At 42.8% G+C, this 17,286-nt stretch overlaps 1 protein-coding gene across 3 annotated transcripts in view; it reads left to right on the forward strand.

Annotated features, from left to right (window-relative positions):
* CHST11 (carbohydrate sulfotransferase 11) overlaps window positions 1-17,286 on the forward strand; it is a gene marked incomplete at both ends in the record, with an annotated part of 170,369 nt that overhangs the window by 42,412 nt on the left and 110,671 nt on the right. The window lies entirely within an intron of this gene.

Consider the following 17,286-nt stretch of genomic DNA (forward strand, 5'->3'; position numbering starts at 1 on the left):
GAAGTAACCTTTTTCAGGATAATAATGTACTATCGTTATGCTGTGTCTGTCTTGACATTTAGTGGAACTTTTATCTTGCCTTTTGAATATACTATTTTTAAAAAAATGCAGGAAAAAATACAGGAAAAAAATTCACCTGAAATTTTGAATTTAAATTTTTAAATGGATTTTTTTGGATAATAGTTCCATAACGATGGGGGAAGAAATAAAAAAATCACGGCTTTTTAACATGTTCTCCTAACAAAGGTACACATTCCTGATCATTCACTTACCAGTTGTACTTTTAAGCTTCCTAGGCTCGTTGATGTGCAGGATCTACAGTTTATTTCCCAGTGAACTTAAAGTTCAGAGACTTTCGTCAATTTAGTTACATTGTGTATTTTGAATTTCTTTCATGTGTTGATGTTTTAGCTGTTAATTAATCTAAGCTCATGCAACTGATCTATGGCCCATATTACATACACTTTATTTAAAATGTTTAGTCCCAGACATCTGGCTTTTTGATAAAGGTGGATCTTTAGTGACTTCAGCACGAGTCCTCTTGAAAGATAATTGGAGATATTCTCCTGAGTCCTCTAGACCTTTTCAAATCTCACCCAAATTATTAAATATTTCTTAGACAGACGTGGTGTGTTGGAATAGCTCCCTTGTTCATAGAGATTGGAGAGCTGCTCAGAAGAAAATGTCCCCTTGAGGACCTTAAGAATATTTATTCTGGTGCAATGGACAACTCTTAGGGAGAATAATTTTTAAATCAAGTTCTCCCTACAAAGAGTTTCTCTGTGGTTTTAACCAAGAACTGTGTTTGTTTTGTTGTGCATTTACTTACTCATTTTGGTCCAGAAATACAAGCTTGATTGTTACTATGTGCAGGAAGCATTGCTGGGCCACTGAACAGAAAGCCAGAATACGTGGAGCATACTGTGCCCTGCTCTTCTGCGTACTCTCGTTCTTCTGGTGGGTTCACAGCTCAATTTTTGGCAGCAGTGGCTGGAATAGAAAATTTCTCCCTTTTTCTTTTCCCTCCTGCCCTGCAGCTCTTTGGGACGATGGGTCTGTGGAATTCAGGCTGAGGGACGCGCACACAAAACAGTCATATGTTGCAGAGTAAGGGAAATGTGGTACAAACTGGCAACCTAAGAGGTCACTCATTTTTTTTGTTTAATATTTTTTCCTCCCCTTTGTGCAGTGTATAATAAAGAAAATACTGGCTGGAGAAGAGGAGGCTTGGAGGGTAAATTGGCCGAGGTGAAAACTGGATTATAACAACAGTGATTTTGTTTCTTTTCAGCCTTATCTTGACATGGTGGTTTCTGAGTATTACATTACCAAAGACTGCATATAGAGTTGTACATATGTTCCTTGTTAACAGGCAAGGTAAAGCTTCTCCAGCCGAGTCCTGTGCAATCTGCCATGGGTTTTGTTGGATCTCGAGGTCCCAGGAACTATGTGACACATTCTTGATCTTGAGTGCTGTTTATTGGCACCTTTGTCGGCTGGCTAATTACACAGATAGATACACAGACAGACGGAATGTGGGCCAAAACCAGGGAAGGGAAGCCCCTGCGCAGCTGAAGCCTGAGCTGGGTCTGTGCGTCCCACATCTGCGGTGGGGTGCTGCAGTGGGCCAGGAGCGGGCAGGGAGGGCAGGGCACTTGCCACAGGCATCTCTCGTTGCGGCTGCCCCTTCTCACCAGCCTGCCAGGACTTGCACAGGAGAGACATCCAGCAGGAGCTGGTGCTGGATGACATTCATCAATGTTCAATGTCGACATCTCTCTTCATTTCTACAGTTTCACGATTCTCTGATTTTGGAGAACCTCATCCTCAGTTATGGTAGTTTAGAGGTGAGGATGGATACCAAATTCATATGGGGAGAAAATATAATGCCCATACTGAAGCAGAAGGCATCTGCGTGGTATCCCTCCATGTCAAGGGTTTTCTTTTCAGTTAAAATTGTATTATTTTTTTTTTAGAATAAGTTTTATGGTTTTTAAAAACAAAGCCAAGATATTCTTGTTTTTTAAGTATCCAGATTGTGTGGATGTTGAAGTTCTAATACTTCATAATCCTGTTCTGTTTTAATTGGATCCCTGTTCAAGTTATACCTCTTACAAGTATATGAGGGTCTTGACCCCTGCGTGGTAAAGTCACACGGCCACAGAGCATGTTGGATTTAAAGCCCACCTAGTGAAGCAGTTCAATCCATAGAAGACAATGCAGTTGTAAGGCATTTGTACTCTCTTCTATGAGAATCATGCAACAGCAGTTCGAAGTACTCAATATTTTGAGTTTTGCATTTTCTGTGAAAACCAGATACCAATGGAAAAATTCACTTTATGCTAAAAAAACCACTTAATTTTTCTGTTACATAAATAAATGCAAAAGTGAAAATTTTCACCTGGCTCTGATTAGGATGCATATTTTTACTGTTACCAGTGCCTACGTTGCCAATATACTTGTTTTTCAGAGCATCTCCAATAGATTGCCTAGCTCTTTAGTGGCCGTATAATGAAGCCTTTCCTTGGCTCTTTTCAGGAGGCAACTCTCCCCCCCCCCCCCCCCATTTAAGCTCCTTTTGTTTTGAAGTTCTTATCTCCTTTTGGCCACAATTTCCTCTTTAAAGCTTAATTGACATAATTTGCAGCTGTACTCTAGACATAAAACCCACGTGTGCAAGGAAGGGGGCGAATGTACCGCAGCCTCAGCCGGGGGAGGTGGAGGGACGTTGTTCGTGTGGTGCTGGAGGGTCCAGCCAAGAGGGGTTGTTTGGAGGCCCGAGGAGGTGCCGTTCCCTTGCACCCTTTCTGAGGGACGTGTGTGGGAAGACATCAAGGCACCTCCCAGGTGGTACTAGAAGCAGGCCTCATGCTGCACGAAGGCAGCTATGGGGGAACCTGGGTCTCCCCCAAAACGGTGCTGACATGCCAGGGGATGTTGTCTGAGCTGGGCGTGAGCATGGAGGACGTGGCCTGATGGGAGGCTGCTCAGTCCCTGTCACCAGCCTCAGCACAGCCGCGCTTGGGGCAGCTCGTGGGCCAGCCTCACCCTTTTAGGGCAGATTTGTGCTTTTGCTCCAGCCATAGATGGTTCAGAAAGGACCATCCATGAAGTTTTGCTGGCGATGGGATGATTCCTCTAAAATATTTTCAAGTTACTTTTACAAAACCTGACATCTTGTCTCGCTTTTGTCTTGACATACTGTTGGGTGCAAATATAGGTGCATTAAACCTTGTTGAATTTTTCATCTTTTTCTGAACACTAACATTATTGAAGCCTTTTTACACAGAATCGCTTCTGTAGTTATAGGACTTGCATAACACCACAGCCTAAATTTAAAGAAGTGCCGGGGAGGCATCATCTTTGACAGTCACTCAGGAGCTTAATGCTGTGTGTTTTGCTGCTTGTCTGGGTGAACAAGTACAAGCATCGCTGTGCCCCATGAATGCAAAGACAGGTGCAGGGCTTATTGGCTTTCAGCTGCTTTCTCTGGAGCCCATTGTTACAATTTTTCTTTCAAACATTCTGGTGAGATACTGGTGGAAATGAAGGAGTCGTTTGGGGTGGTATAGAGGAGGGAATAGTCTCAGAAAGCCAGTGAGGATAAATTGGGCCAAAGGCCATATCCACTAGAAATCTCCATTTCTGTGTGTGTATAGTTCATGTCAGTCTAACGGAGTAAACTAAAGTGACCGCCTGATCACTTGTAGGTGACAGTTCAGAGTAATCCTTTATAGCTTATTTACTCACTGGTTTCTTGAGACCAGAATTGCTTGGAGCTCCTTACTAATGTGAGCTTGTCCTTCTTCACCTCTCACTAGTTTCTTGGAAATAAGTGTTTTTCTTCAAATTAGCTGTTTTCTTACTACCACTGCCTCACAGTCCGTTCTTTCCTGTCGAACCCCTCAGCAAGGCATTACAAATGCCGTGGTGCTTAGGGTGTGCTCTGTCATCCTTGTATTGGATATTTATCTTCTGGTACTCTGCCTTTCACCCAAGATACTAAGAGAGGCAGTGGCTAAGGAAAGATGCAAGCCAGGTCTAAGATTCAAAACTACTCTTAACAGAAGTACAGGAGAGAAAAGCTTAGAGGAGAATCAGTCTGGATGGCGTGATTACACTGATGCAAGTGTGTCTCAGCACCTGTGAATGTAGACAGTCCATTTGATGACAGGACTATTCAGTCCTTGCATTCAGAAGAAAACTATTTCTTTCTGCCTTATCTGCTGAAAGCCCCTATCTTCATTGCCATTTTTGTGACATTGCTTTTCTGGAGTGCATAGCTATGCAGCTAAATCTGAGCGTATATGTTCTCTAGCTGGAGGCAGTGGGAGTGGAGGTGGGCAAAGTCCTGAGCTGAATTGGGTGAAGTTTCAGTAATGAAGTGGGAAGAGCATTTACTTCTACAGGGAGGAGCAGAGCATTTTGGGAGCTCTAGTGAAGATGATTTTGGGCATTTCAGTGTCTGTGCTGGTGTTAGTGAGGAATTTGATGACACAGACCAAATTTTATAGTCATGCTTACACTGATTAGCGCTTCTCGTGAACAATAAATACCCTATTGAAGTCTACAGGCTGTTTTATGAAGAAGTGCAACTTGGCAGCCATGGGTGGGTTCATGAGATGCGGTGTGCATGTACAGTGCAGTGTGAGTGACAGCGATGCTGGCTCCTGACGGAGGTAACAAGGTGGGTTCCTGGCACTGTGGCACAGAGAAATGGTTCATCCCCGCTTGCAGTAACACTTAGTGAAATATTTCAGCAATCAAAATGGTTTTATTACATGTTGTGTACATTAGGTATTTGCCAATCTTTTATGTAGAAGGGATGGATTACACTGGAACAGGTTGCCCAGAGAGGTGGTAGATGCCCCATCCGTGGAAGCGTTCAAGGTCAGGTTGGACAGGGCTGTGAGCAACCCGATCTAGGTGAAGATGTCCCTGCTCATTGCAGGGTGGGGTTGGACTAGGTGACCTTTAAAGGTCCCTTCCAACCCAAACTATTCTATGATTCTACGATTTGGACATTTCCTCCAGAAAGTCAGGATTTGTAAGAGCTGGGTGAAGTAGAACAGGCTTTTGGGAAACAGAAAAGGAAAAGTAATGTGACTGTTGCTTCTCCTTTCTTACTAATTCCTGCATTTATGCAAAGAGGGGTGGAAAACTTCTGCAGAAGTTCTGAAGAAGACTTCTGAAGAAACTAATACAGAGAAACTAGAAAGACTTGTCCTAGGAAAATGAATGTGACTATGAAGATACTTGCTATTTTACCATATTGGAAGAGAAAAAGAAAAAATCTCCTGACAATTTTCTTCAATATTATGTGTTTGTTTTCATAGCACTCTTCAAACCTGAAGAGTAAATGTCAAAAAATGGGTATATGTAAGACCATATAACATGTACAATTTGAAAACTAAGAAGAAAGCACACAACAAAATACTACTAGATTATGTTGGATAAACACTCAATTATCTTAAGTGGGTCTTGTGGATGTTTATCAATTTCCTTGGTTTTGTGGTGTAGAGGAAATACGCCTTTTGGTTTATGCAGCTAATTCAGTAATGTCTGATAAAAACCTACAGAGGATGCTTTCTAGTCCTTTCCAGCTGTAACGACCTCAGTTCTGTGCCCTCGTTAGGAGCCGTGGGAAGCCTCTTTGTTGGCTTTCAGACAACTGCTGGGTAACTTTGCTGCCTGACAAAGGTAGCAGCAGAACAAACTTCTTTGAAGAGTACAGATTCATTATGCATTTTAAGAAGTGCCTCCTCTTTCTAACAAAAATTAGTTTAAACTTGAGAAAGCGGTGTGTGCCAAAATAATAATGTTTGAGGAAAGATTTGCTATCTTCATCATGCTAAGCTGCGTGGTAGCTGTAAAGAATTTCCTCTGTTTTGGGAGAATCAAGATCTCTTCTGCGATCCAGGTTTGGCAAGATAATTCCTTATCTGTCACGTGCTATATGCTTGGGCAGCATTTTATGAAAATATAGCTCTGAACCTACCTGAGAGAGCAGTCATACTTGCCAAGCCACAAAACGGGTGACAGATGAATGATGAAATAAAAGCCTGAGCAACACCATCCGTTGTCTGAGAGAGGCAGCGCTGAAGGAGTCAGGCGTGCAGGTACAGGGATGCTTTGTTATCCGGGGGCTGCTCTGCCAGGGCAGCAATAGGCTGGTGAGGAAGCAGCTTAGATGTGTTATTTATATTTGAGGAAAAGAGTGTTATAAATCTGTCCGCCATGGAGTGCAAGCGTGCCATCAGTTGCCATCATTCAACATCATAGCAGGACACTGTATGTGGTAAATGTTGTCAAAGGAGGCTTTTCTGCTTTGGGGAAAGTGGCATCCACAATCTGTTAACCACCTCTTCCTGACACCCTCTGTACAAGGCATCAAAAGCCCAGGTGAAGGGTAACTTCCTTCTTTTTTGGGGGAAAAAAAATCAGCTAGCGACTACCAGCTTCACAGATTGAAGTTTTTATAACTGCCCTGAACTGTCATAAGACGACTCTCTCCCTCGAAACAAGCAGTAGGAGTAAACAACTGGCCAGCATGCCAGATGCGTTCCCTGATACGCCTGCGATAGGCAGAAAGCAGACTGCCTTGGGCTGTGTGTTACAAGGCAGAATGTAAATAATTTTTCCTAGATTACCAGTGTGTGAAATGCAGAAGCTCCAATTACATTCACTTGCTTTGAGAGAGGGTGACAAAGAGTAATTGCAAAGGCACTGCAAATTCCCTGGCTTGGTCAGTGTGTCTTAAAATTTCCTTTTCTTGGTAATGTCATCTCTTACCCTGGGAGTGCCTTCTTTGGGGGGACAGTGTGCATCAATGGGGACATGCAGGAAGAATTACCAGGCAGTTTGGCAAAAGGTACCTTCAGACATCACTGCGAATGGAGACTGTAGCTCTACAATATGCACATAGTTCAGTAGGGCAAAGTAGTTTAGTTATGGAAAACCAAAAATAACTCTTCTGCTTTTTCTAACTAACAGTTTCAGAAAATCTTGATTTATGTCTTGTCTTTCACCTCAGACAAGTAGTTTAGCTAAGGGAAAAGATTTTTTTTTTTTTTTTTATTTGAACTGTCCTGAGTTACTGACACTTAGAATTTTATTCATCCAGTATCAAACCACAGCAAAAAGCCAGAACAAAGTGACTTTAGTATTCCAGCCCTCATGTTTTAGCAAAGATATCAAAGTCACAGGAAGGAGAGTATTCTAGTTACTTGTCCTCATATCCCCCAAGCCTCTGTTGCAGCATTTTATAGCTGCAAAGATCTGCATTCGGAAGGTTTGGAAATTGCAGATTTTTGCAGAGAAGTAGCAAATGCCTCAAGTGAAAGCGTGTTCAACCTCCTTTCTAAGTGATGTTTTCAAAATCATTATAATTTATCTAATTAACTAGCATATTCTTTTTATGCTTTTGTGTCAGCAAGTGCAGTATCCAAATTGGTAGGCACGGTGGAATAAAGTTAATTTTAATATGTCACCTAGAGGATAAAGTCGGCTTCAGAGTCTCATTGGGCAAGGTTGCTAAGACTGACGCTGTTCCATGGACCACACAACAATTTATTCCCTTACACTTTTCCTTATGCCCCCTAAATTAAAATCTCTATTGCAGAAACGGAGTTGCAGTAAACACTGACCACTCTTGCTTCCTGTCACCCCAAAAGTAAGGTTAACAAAGCCTGGGAAATTGCTTGAACCAGATGGCGAAGGTTGAATTGCAGAAGCATGTACAAAGCAGGGAGAAAATCTTTTTTGAGAAATTAAACCCTTCCCGTGTAATGACTTCCCTTTCCCCGAGCAGACAGTGGCTGCGTGTCCTGCGGCCGTACTTTCAGCGCAGAACCACAGCCTGTTGTTAACCATTTCCTGAAAACTAAGGAGTATCCCTCACTCCGAAACCAAAACAAATGTGAAATAAAGGTAGTTGAGTGTGTAACACCTGTGTTATTCCACACACTTAGCATGCCCTGAGTGCTGTTTTAGTTCTTTGAGAAAAAAACAAAAGCAACCTAAAAAAGTGATTAGTCTGGCTGTGCTTCGCATTTGATTACTTCTGTAATAAATATTTATGTGCTTCTCCAATACACACATATCATCTTTACATTGTATTAAGAGGCAAGACAATCAATATTTAATTTTATGCAAGCCCTAAGCAAAACATGAAGTTAATGAAGTTTACATTCTTGCCAGATAGCCGTTAGGGATTAGCGCTTGTATTTTAGCCAGTGTAATGGATTGGTATCTTGTAGACCTGATTAGTTTCTAACAATTTGCTGCAGCTTAAGCAGCTCTTTAAGATGGAGGGACGTGGTTTATGGTCCTTTAAATACATAAGAGAAGAAATGTAATGGAAGTTTACATTTGTTATTATTTATCATCATAAGATATATATTTTTGAAACAGATGCAAAGTGTGTTCTTCTGAAAATGGTGATTTTTCCAGAGGGTGTGTGTGGCCTCCCCTCCTCTTCCCCCGTGCGTGGGAATGAAAGATGGGTATTTCAAACAGGTCCAGCCAAACACATAACAAAGTCACTTATTAATAGAAGCGGAACAGGGAGGCTAAGCCTTGGTGATCTTCAGGACAGAGTTTAATCCGTTAATAGATTCCACCTAATTCCCCTTGCCGTAATTCCAGCAGGTGAGCTGATCCTCAGTGTTTACCTTGCCCTCTCCTGACGGGAGCATCCTCTGACCACCTGCGGGGATGGCGCCGGGCACAGCAGCCGCCCGTTCCCAGCAGGGACGGGTGGTGCTCCCTGTCCTCCGCGCTGGCTGGCCGGAGAGCGTGGCGGGCAACAGGATTGCCGTCGTAGGTGCAGGTCCCCAGCAGGGTGCGAGGCCTCCAAATCTGCGTCGGAGGCTTCTGCTCTTCAGCCAACAAGCCCCCTGCATGTGCAAAGAGGGTTCCCGACAACCAGGGGCCAATGCAGAGATGCTGAACCACACCAGCTGATTTTGCCCTTTGCCTCCCCTCCTTGCGTTATTCGTGTTGGGTAACGAAGAAGTCAGTGTTGGAGAGCTCAGAAGTACAAAAGAATTTGATGTAAGGATTGCAAGATGAAAAGATGGCGAGAACTGAAATAACGTGACAGCTCCAGGAGCTGTAAAGGACAGGCGGTTGACCTTCTGAAGCGTGATGAGGGAGGGGGTGTGCTCTGTGTCCAGCGGGGCAGGAAGGCTTGATAGCCTGTGTTTGCTTTTCTCTTCTTAAGAAGAGTACATCAGAAATGAGCTTGACTTGCCATAATTCTTGGTATGGCTAGATGGTATTTATTACTAAGAATCTGTATCTATAGTCACTGACAATTTATGGAAAGAAAACAAAAGTTTTCACCCTAGTTCAGCCATCTAGGCTGGAAAAACAAGTTCCGTTTTAGCGAGGGTTCAACCGTGAAAAGCTGCAACTGTTTCCTTACTTACTGTGTTATTTCTCACAGATAAAATATTGTAGTGGTTTTAAAACTATGTTTCTTCCAACATGCTCATCAGAGCTAAGCTGCAGCCCTGTCGAGCTAAGCTGCAGCCCTGTCGTGTGCTGATGCCTGAAGGGTGTGAGCAATGCTGTGCAGCCAGGTTCTGCAAGGGTTCCTTTAATCTCCAAAGAATGATCTGAAAAAGTTAATGAAATGGTAAATAAAGCTGACCTGGAGGCTTTAACTAATTTGGATATTCAAGATTGAAGCCTTCTGTAAAAGAAGCTGTTCTGGAAAATAAATAACCACAGGGGAAGGAGGAAATTTAGCTAGAAACTAGGAATTAGTTTCGTGATAAGCAGAGTAGAGAGCTAGCGTGAGCACAGAGTAAGTTCTCGAGATGTTAAGTACGTTATTGCAGGTGGGTAGGCCAGGGCTGATATAGCCTGATCTGAGAGAGATCTGAAAAGAGCAAGAGTGTGTAATGAATTAGCATGTGCATGGTGTGCAGGGTGCTTTTATCCTGGAAGTAGAAGAGCACAGATACCTTGATTAAAAAGAGAAAAAAAAAATAAAAATCCATTCTTCAGTCTGACCAGTCAGATTTCTTCTGCCAAAATGAAATTAAAATATTGTATAAAAGAAGTTGTTTGAAGTCGAAAGTATAAGAGATCTGGTCTGGTATTCTTCCTCACAGCAAGTTCCCTGGCCAAATATCTAAACCTTAGATTGGTTATGATAATGATATGATCACCACTAACACTGCATTGGTGCAGATGAGATAATAACCCTAGCTGAAGCTCACGACTTGAAAGACTATGGTGGGTGTTGGGAAATAATTTTCTCTTTTGTGTTCAGCCCAGCACCAGATGTTTAACTGGATACTTTTGCTTTTTGTAAAATTGTAGATGGGGCCACAGGGAGTTGCAAGATACCCAGTTAGATGGGCCAGTTATCTTCTACAGCAAATTTTATATTCCTGTCCAAAGTTTTGCATGTTTTGTGTGTTCTTGTGTAGGTCTCCTGCCCAGATTATGGTACTGCGATGATGTGAGTCCACATCTTCCACTTGATTTTTTTCCTTCTCAGACAGCTTTCTTTCAAAAGCCTTTTAGATCGCTAGATCCTTTATTTCTCCTCTTTAGCCTCTGCCCTGATATATGCTATCAGGTTTCCCAGACTGCTCTGGCTTTGTACTCTGGCAGTGTCGCTCCGCATGTATCTGCCGCCTGTCGTCTTTTCATCAGTGAATCCAGCCTGTGCTTCCTCCAGTGTTTTGTCCCAACACGTCTTGTCATTCCTCCATAATGACAGCAGCTTTTTTTAATGTTTCTTTTTACTTCAGTGCTTGTGATCCAGCCAGCGTGAAAGCACTTGCCCTTTCTTTGATCCCAGTGTGCTCCCTGGAAGCATCCTTACCTACCTTTGCTGCACGGGATCTCAGTTCACGTCCTTCGTTCTGCTGCCGAAAGCCTTGTTCACCAGTTACAACAGTGCGGGCTCACAGCTGTAGCTGTAGCTTGGTGCATTAGCTGGCTGGTTTTTCTCTCTCGTTTTCCCTGCCTGCCCTCGGCCTCCCTTGGTTCTGGCTGTTCAGGTCGAGAAAGGGATCTCTTGTCGTGTCTCCCCTGGTCCTTATCACAGACTCCTGCGTAGCAGCTGAAGTTAAGAAGACTAGATTTGCAAACTGCAGTATTTTAAGTGGTGTAATTGTTGATTTTTTAAAATAAAGAACCCTGTAGAGACTAATTCTTTTAGGACTTTAGTTTAGCTAGTACTGCTCATCTTTCATGATCCAGTTCTCGGTGTTACTTGTATTTCCTTAGGCCATCTCTGTAGAATAGCTTCAGCTGGTTCAATTAATGTGCTAAAGACAGAATCCTTTATCTTTCCATTTCACAGCTTATGTTATTTCAGTAGCAGGTTTTAACAAGGCAAACTAAATTAGAAAAATGAAGTATTTTAATCAGGGTAGTTTTCTTAATTTAGGTTTAGAAATTTGGTAAATAATTTAAAAATCCTAGATTTACTCTTACCTTTTAGTGCTGTTATTTGTTTTATTTTTATTACATAGAGAAAGAAGTGTCAGTATTTTTGTGGTTATGCCCTGAATCAGGAGAGCAGACAGAACTCAACCCGTTGAATGTGTTTGTAAATGCTATTCTAGTTCAAAGCTGTAGTCAGTTCCATTTCAGATCTTGTGCGTGTCCCTGGCTTGGTTGCATAGGCTGCAGGAGAACATGCTGCTAAAAAATGAAATTAATATTTTTACCTTTTTTTGGCATAGGTTTGGGAGGAATTAGTCCAAGATTCAGATTTTCTATATATGATTTTGAATTGTAAGGATACCTTTAATCATATCTACATAAATCTGATGGTTTGTGCATGGCCTCTACTCAGCTTGCTTTTGACAGTATCTGTGGTCGTTGTGGCCCATAGTAAATACAGCCACAGTGACCTAGCTCTCATTTTCTTTGAATCTTGGAACAAGCCCAAACCCTTCCCCCCAGGATGGAAGCGCAGCTACGTTGCGGCTCAGTCTCCAGTCTGACGGCAGGAGCAGGCTGCGATCTGGGATGCTGGCTCCAGGCTGCCACCCAGATCCTTTCCTCTTCCCCCCAAAAACCCAAGTCTGTCTGCTGGCAGGCTTCACCGTGCTGGCCGAACAACATCCCACAACACTTTGCCTCCTTGGTCTGTGGAGCTCCAGTATTGGAGCAACTGTGGGATCTGCCTTGACGCAGAGGATTTTGCTGTAACACATTCTGCATTCACTTATACATGTGCAACCTTACCGGTTCACCCTTGTTTGTGATGCTCTGTCCTGTTAAAAATGTGATTTATATCGTCTATGTGTGGTTGAGTTATCTAGGGAAGCTGTAGTTAGACATTTTACAACACATCCTGGGAGGCTTTACTTCTATCAGGTTTTTGGTGCTATTTTAGGGTCTTTGTGCTATTTTCGGTGGCTTCTCATTTAATGTGGGAATCCTATTTTGGAATTAACTAGATGTTTCAGCACTTCGTGGGTTTTCCAAGAAAAGTTGTATTATCTTTTTTTGTATCATGTCTTTCCTGCAATTGTGGTTTCATAGTCTTCCAAATTAATTATATATGGACTTTATAGGTTTGGTTTTAGAAAAGTTACGCATTTTGGCTGCTGTCTGTAGTACATTGCTATCCTGTATTAGTAATAATGAGTCAGTAACAGTTTTGAGGGAATCAACATGACTAATATTTAACTTAAATAGCTCAATATTTTTTTTTGTTCTAAATATTTTGTTCTTATGTGACCAGTGTTTCATTTTGTCTCTTACAGGTTTGTCCAGAAAACCTAAGCACAATAACTGCTTGCTTACAGTAATGGAAGGTAACTGCAGGAGTGGTAGCAGCAGTCAGTGGTTGCTATTGTTTTAAGTAGCATGCAGTTCTTTGTGTTAGATTTGGGAAAAGCACGTTTTTGGTTTTGCCTGGGCAAGTAGAAAGTGAAGTCAGTATTTTCAGTTTTATAAGGGGCAGTCAGTGGGTTTTTAAATAGGAACCAAAATTTAGGGTGTTATTTTGATATTTATAATTGTTAAGACTTTGGAACCAAAATCTCAGTTGCTTTAAATTCATGTAGTGTTGTCAAAGTCAGTGGATTTGCTGAGATTTGTACCAGCTGTAGATGTGGCTCTGTTTCTTTTGATAGCACTGGAAATCATTAAAAAGAACAAGGAAAAAGCCTTGGTTTTTTCCCCCCAGATACCAGCACTTCTCTTTTCTCAACTGTAAAGAAACCCCTGCTTGTTGGCTCCGAGTGCTTGCATCTGTGCACATCGAGCGATCTCAGACCATTCCTTGCTTCCTCCAGCAAAGAGTTTAATCACCCTCCCAGGGTGCTACTTCGTTGCTCTGTTTAATGAGTTGGCCAGGAGAGAGTTAGCAAAAGAGCTAGTGGAAGAGTCGGGCACTTGCACAGGTTAATCGGTCAAGCTCTGCTTAATAAGAGGTTGATTAAATAAACCTTTATTATTCACCAGCTTGCTGACCTCACACCATCTTTTGCTCCTCACCCAGTGGGAAAATGCATAACTTACTTACAAAGAAATTCAGTGAGAAGGGCAAAGGAGTGGAAACCCACCAGGATTCACTACTTATGCTATGCTCTTGGCTGGAAAGGACATGAGTTAGGGCAGGTTAAGAGGTTCTTTCCATGGTGGGTTTATACAGTGGACACACATAACCAGCACTGCTATGATAAATGTAAAATACTGCTCACTGTGTTATGGTTTTAGTATCTGTGTTGTATCAATGTGGCATCAATCTCTGCATCTGTATCCCTGATATGTGAGTCTGTAGGGTGGGCAAGAGGATTAAAAATTAGTGCATATTTAAGTGAAAGGTTAAAATTCTTGAGAAGAGTTGTTTTACCCAGGCCTCTTGGCTTGCAACTGGTCCTCTGAGAGGTTTGATCGACGTGGCTGAGGGGTTTCTCTCCCTGGAAATCAGCAGACGTTGTCTTCGTGGGTAATGGGGATGGGAGAGGGCATCTGGAGAAGTCATGAGGACGCAGTGGAGAGAATTGCCGGGAGGGGTGGCTGCCTCCCCAGTGCATCTGAGGCGTTGAGGAGAGGAGGGACGGGGCAGCGGACCATGCGTGGTCGCTGCATGTTTTGTGTGGATGGACAGGGAAGGCTGCGTCTGGCTCATTCCCATGTTTCTCACCCAAACTGAAATGGTTGAGGAAGACCCGAATAGTGGGTAGTCCCTTGTGTTGAAGAGAGAACATAGCGTTGGTATTCATGCTTCCTTGATGAAGACCTGCCCCATAGCTCTGCCTGACTCTCATCACACATGTTACTGATGTAATGGACATGGCCGTAGTACTTGCGGCATTTTGTAGCTGGGATTTTAATGAAGTTTAGTTTTAAAAAAAAACAAACGCAGCTCTCTGTTTAAATCCCACGATGTGGCAGTTGTCATCCTGTGACAGTGCCTTTCACCTTGCCTGTCTCTCTTTATGGGAAGCCCGCTGACCCATGGAGTCATTGTGTAGGTATTACTGGCAGTAATTTATCCTGTCACACATGCGGTAAGGAATTCATCATCAGAAATGCGGACTCTTACATATTTGTGAAGTGTCAGTTTGACAGAAGTACTGACAGCTGGCGTCCTTCCAACAGACCAGTAATTGCTTAACTGTGAAAAATGGCAGAAGATAGACAAATGTATTGGAAAAAAGAAAATCTCTAAAATACAGAAGTGGTCCTAATGTAATATAATTCATAACTGGTTGCTGTTACAAAGAGTCACCTTCAAGCATTCGGGTCTATTCTCCTTTCTTCTCTGGCAAGTGATTTACTTGATGACAGGTAGCTCAGCAAAGCTATTTGACTGAAATCAGGTGGTTTCTTACCTTGTTTGGTCTTTGTCCACCTTCTCTTGCCCATATTTTGAGAGCAGGATGGGGCTGACTGGGCTAAATGCATTTTACAAATGCTTTTGTCAGGTTACAGAAGAGCAGATATTAAACATTCATTTCTGCTGAGGTTGAAGTGGGACTTTAAATATTTAAAGGAGTAATTTATGTAAAGGGAATTCCTACCGCTTCCTAAAATGATCATTTCTCATAATTTGGGTTTGGATATCCATATTCAATTAATCTAAAATTTCTATTGCTTTAGTCTTTCTCCCCTCACATTAGCTCTTTATATTAAAATGTGTTCTTACTACATGCCAGCAGGCCTGTATTTTAAGCTAATTATGATTGTCATCCTTATTATACTTGATTACTTTTTCCCAAGGACAGAAATTGTTGGGCAAGTGGCATGGGGGTGGAAATTGGAGCTCTGAGCCAACAAATGTAATGATGACAGAACTGGGACACATTACCTGATCACTAAAATGATTCAGACTACTTGCAGATGAATTGTTTCCCTTGTTAATTCATGCAAACATGGCCTAGAGGTTAAAGGAATTGATCTTGAGATCGGGAGGTCTCTGTTTTATTTCCAGCTCCGTCACCAGTTTGCTTTCTGACCTTCAGCAAGTCATGACTGCGTCAATACACTTGCATTGATTTTCAACTCATATGCATGATGTAAAGCGAGTACTTCAGTGTACTACTGAATTTGGGCTGAAGTGGTACCCCAAGGTTACGCAGGAAGACTGTGAGGGAACCACAGGTAGAGTCCAGAGGTAAACTCCAGTGGGAAATATAAACTGTGGGGCACCTTCGCTTCCTAGGCAAGAATTTTGGCCCAAGACTCAAGCCCATCGGCTTTGAGAAGTGCATGTTCAGATTTAAGAACAGGGCACAAGGTATATGATGATGATGTGGAGGAAAACTGTAATGGGATTAGGCACTTCTCAAGCTGGATTGGTTAGCTCTTGCTAAATAAGTAAGAGCTGTTGTATAGTAATTTTAAATGCAGACAAATAATAATGTAGGGATGAATTTTTTTGGTAGGGAATCTAAAGTCTGAGTATTTTTTGCTGAAGCTGTTCTTGAATGCTCGATTTCAGATGTGGTATGTTTTATCATTAGTTATATTTTTTGTTTTCAAATACTGGCTATTTTGCAGTTTAGTAACTCAAAAATTCTTGCCAAGAGTAAGAGTCGTTGAAGTCACTCATAGTGGAGGAAAGGAAGCTGAGAGGTAAGCAGTGCTGAGTAACATGAGTAGTTGCTTGGTGTATAAATTTGAGAAAGACAACAGATGTTGCTGCTCTTGCTGCTACCTGAAAAAAATCCGTAGTTTTTCTCTTTGCTTAAAAGTGAAACTCAGATTTTACACTTGTAAAATTAATCCTATCTGCCAGTGACTAGTTCGCTTCTGTCTTCCATACTGATACAATCCTCAATAGCATTTTTTACCCTAGTGACATTGTTAACTCTCTTCTGGGTCTTCCCCCATGTTGTTTTGGCCCAGCCCCAGGCCTTTGCTGTAATGGGGGTATTTTTCTCCCCATCGCTGAGAGCAGACTGGCCAACATTTGCAGAGAAGACGAGGCAGTGTGACGGTGGTGGTACCAGTGGTCTTGGCTTGCCTTGTCCCGCCGGGCAGAGCATCCTGCGCTCCTCGCTCTCCCCTCCCAACACCCCATGCTCACTGTCTAAGGCGACTTCTCCATGCCCTGCTGCATGATCTGGAAAGTCCAGTTTGGCCTGAAGCCAGCCGACTCAGAGCTGTCATCGCTGTAATGAAGGTGGCAGCGAAGTTGGCTTGTGGCCGTGCTTTGCTTGCCGCAGACCCCTCCGTTGCTCTCTGCTTTTTCCTCTGCGGTGTGCGCGGTGGCAGGGGGAGCCAGCTGGATGTCTGTGTGACCCGTGTCTCTGTTCCCTCGTGCCCGGGCCTGCGGTTGCCAGGCTGTGTCTGCTGCGCAGGACCCCAGCCACCGAGCCGCACAGCTTCTCTGCGTGCCTCCCTTCAGCTGGGTGCTCCTTTTTGCTGTGGAGCACGGGTAGCAGCTTGCATCAGTATGGGCGGATGGTTCATACAGTACTGTGCTTTTATTTTTATCCAGTGTAGCCAAGGCATTGGTAGTATAACTCAAAAGAACAACCTAATAATAAACCTGTGCTTGCATTCAAAATCTGGGCTGAGTGTCCCTGCTTGGCGGTCTCTTCTTGCTGCTCCCTCTTTTGAAGTGGCTTGGATCGACATGCGTCGGTCATGCGTTTGGCTCCAGTTAGCAATGCAGTACCAGCCCGTATTTTCGGAAACAGCCATAATTCAGGAAAGCTGTTGTGTTCAGTGCTGGGTTGCGTAATTTGTATTTTGAATAACCCCCTGGGTGTGACTCTGTGTAAATTCAGTAACACTTGTGCTTCTGTAATGACAGCAGTGAATTACAGAATCGGGTAAGAAAGTGGACAA

Source organism: Platalea leucorodia (genome assembly GCF_965183815.1).
Source record: "Platalea leucorodia genome assembly, chromosome: 4".
Classification (NCBI taxonomy): Eukaryota; Metazoa; Chordata; class Aves; order Pelecaniformes; family Threskiornithidae; genus Platalea; species Platalea leucorodia.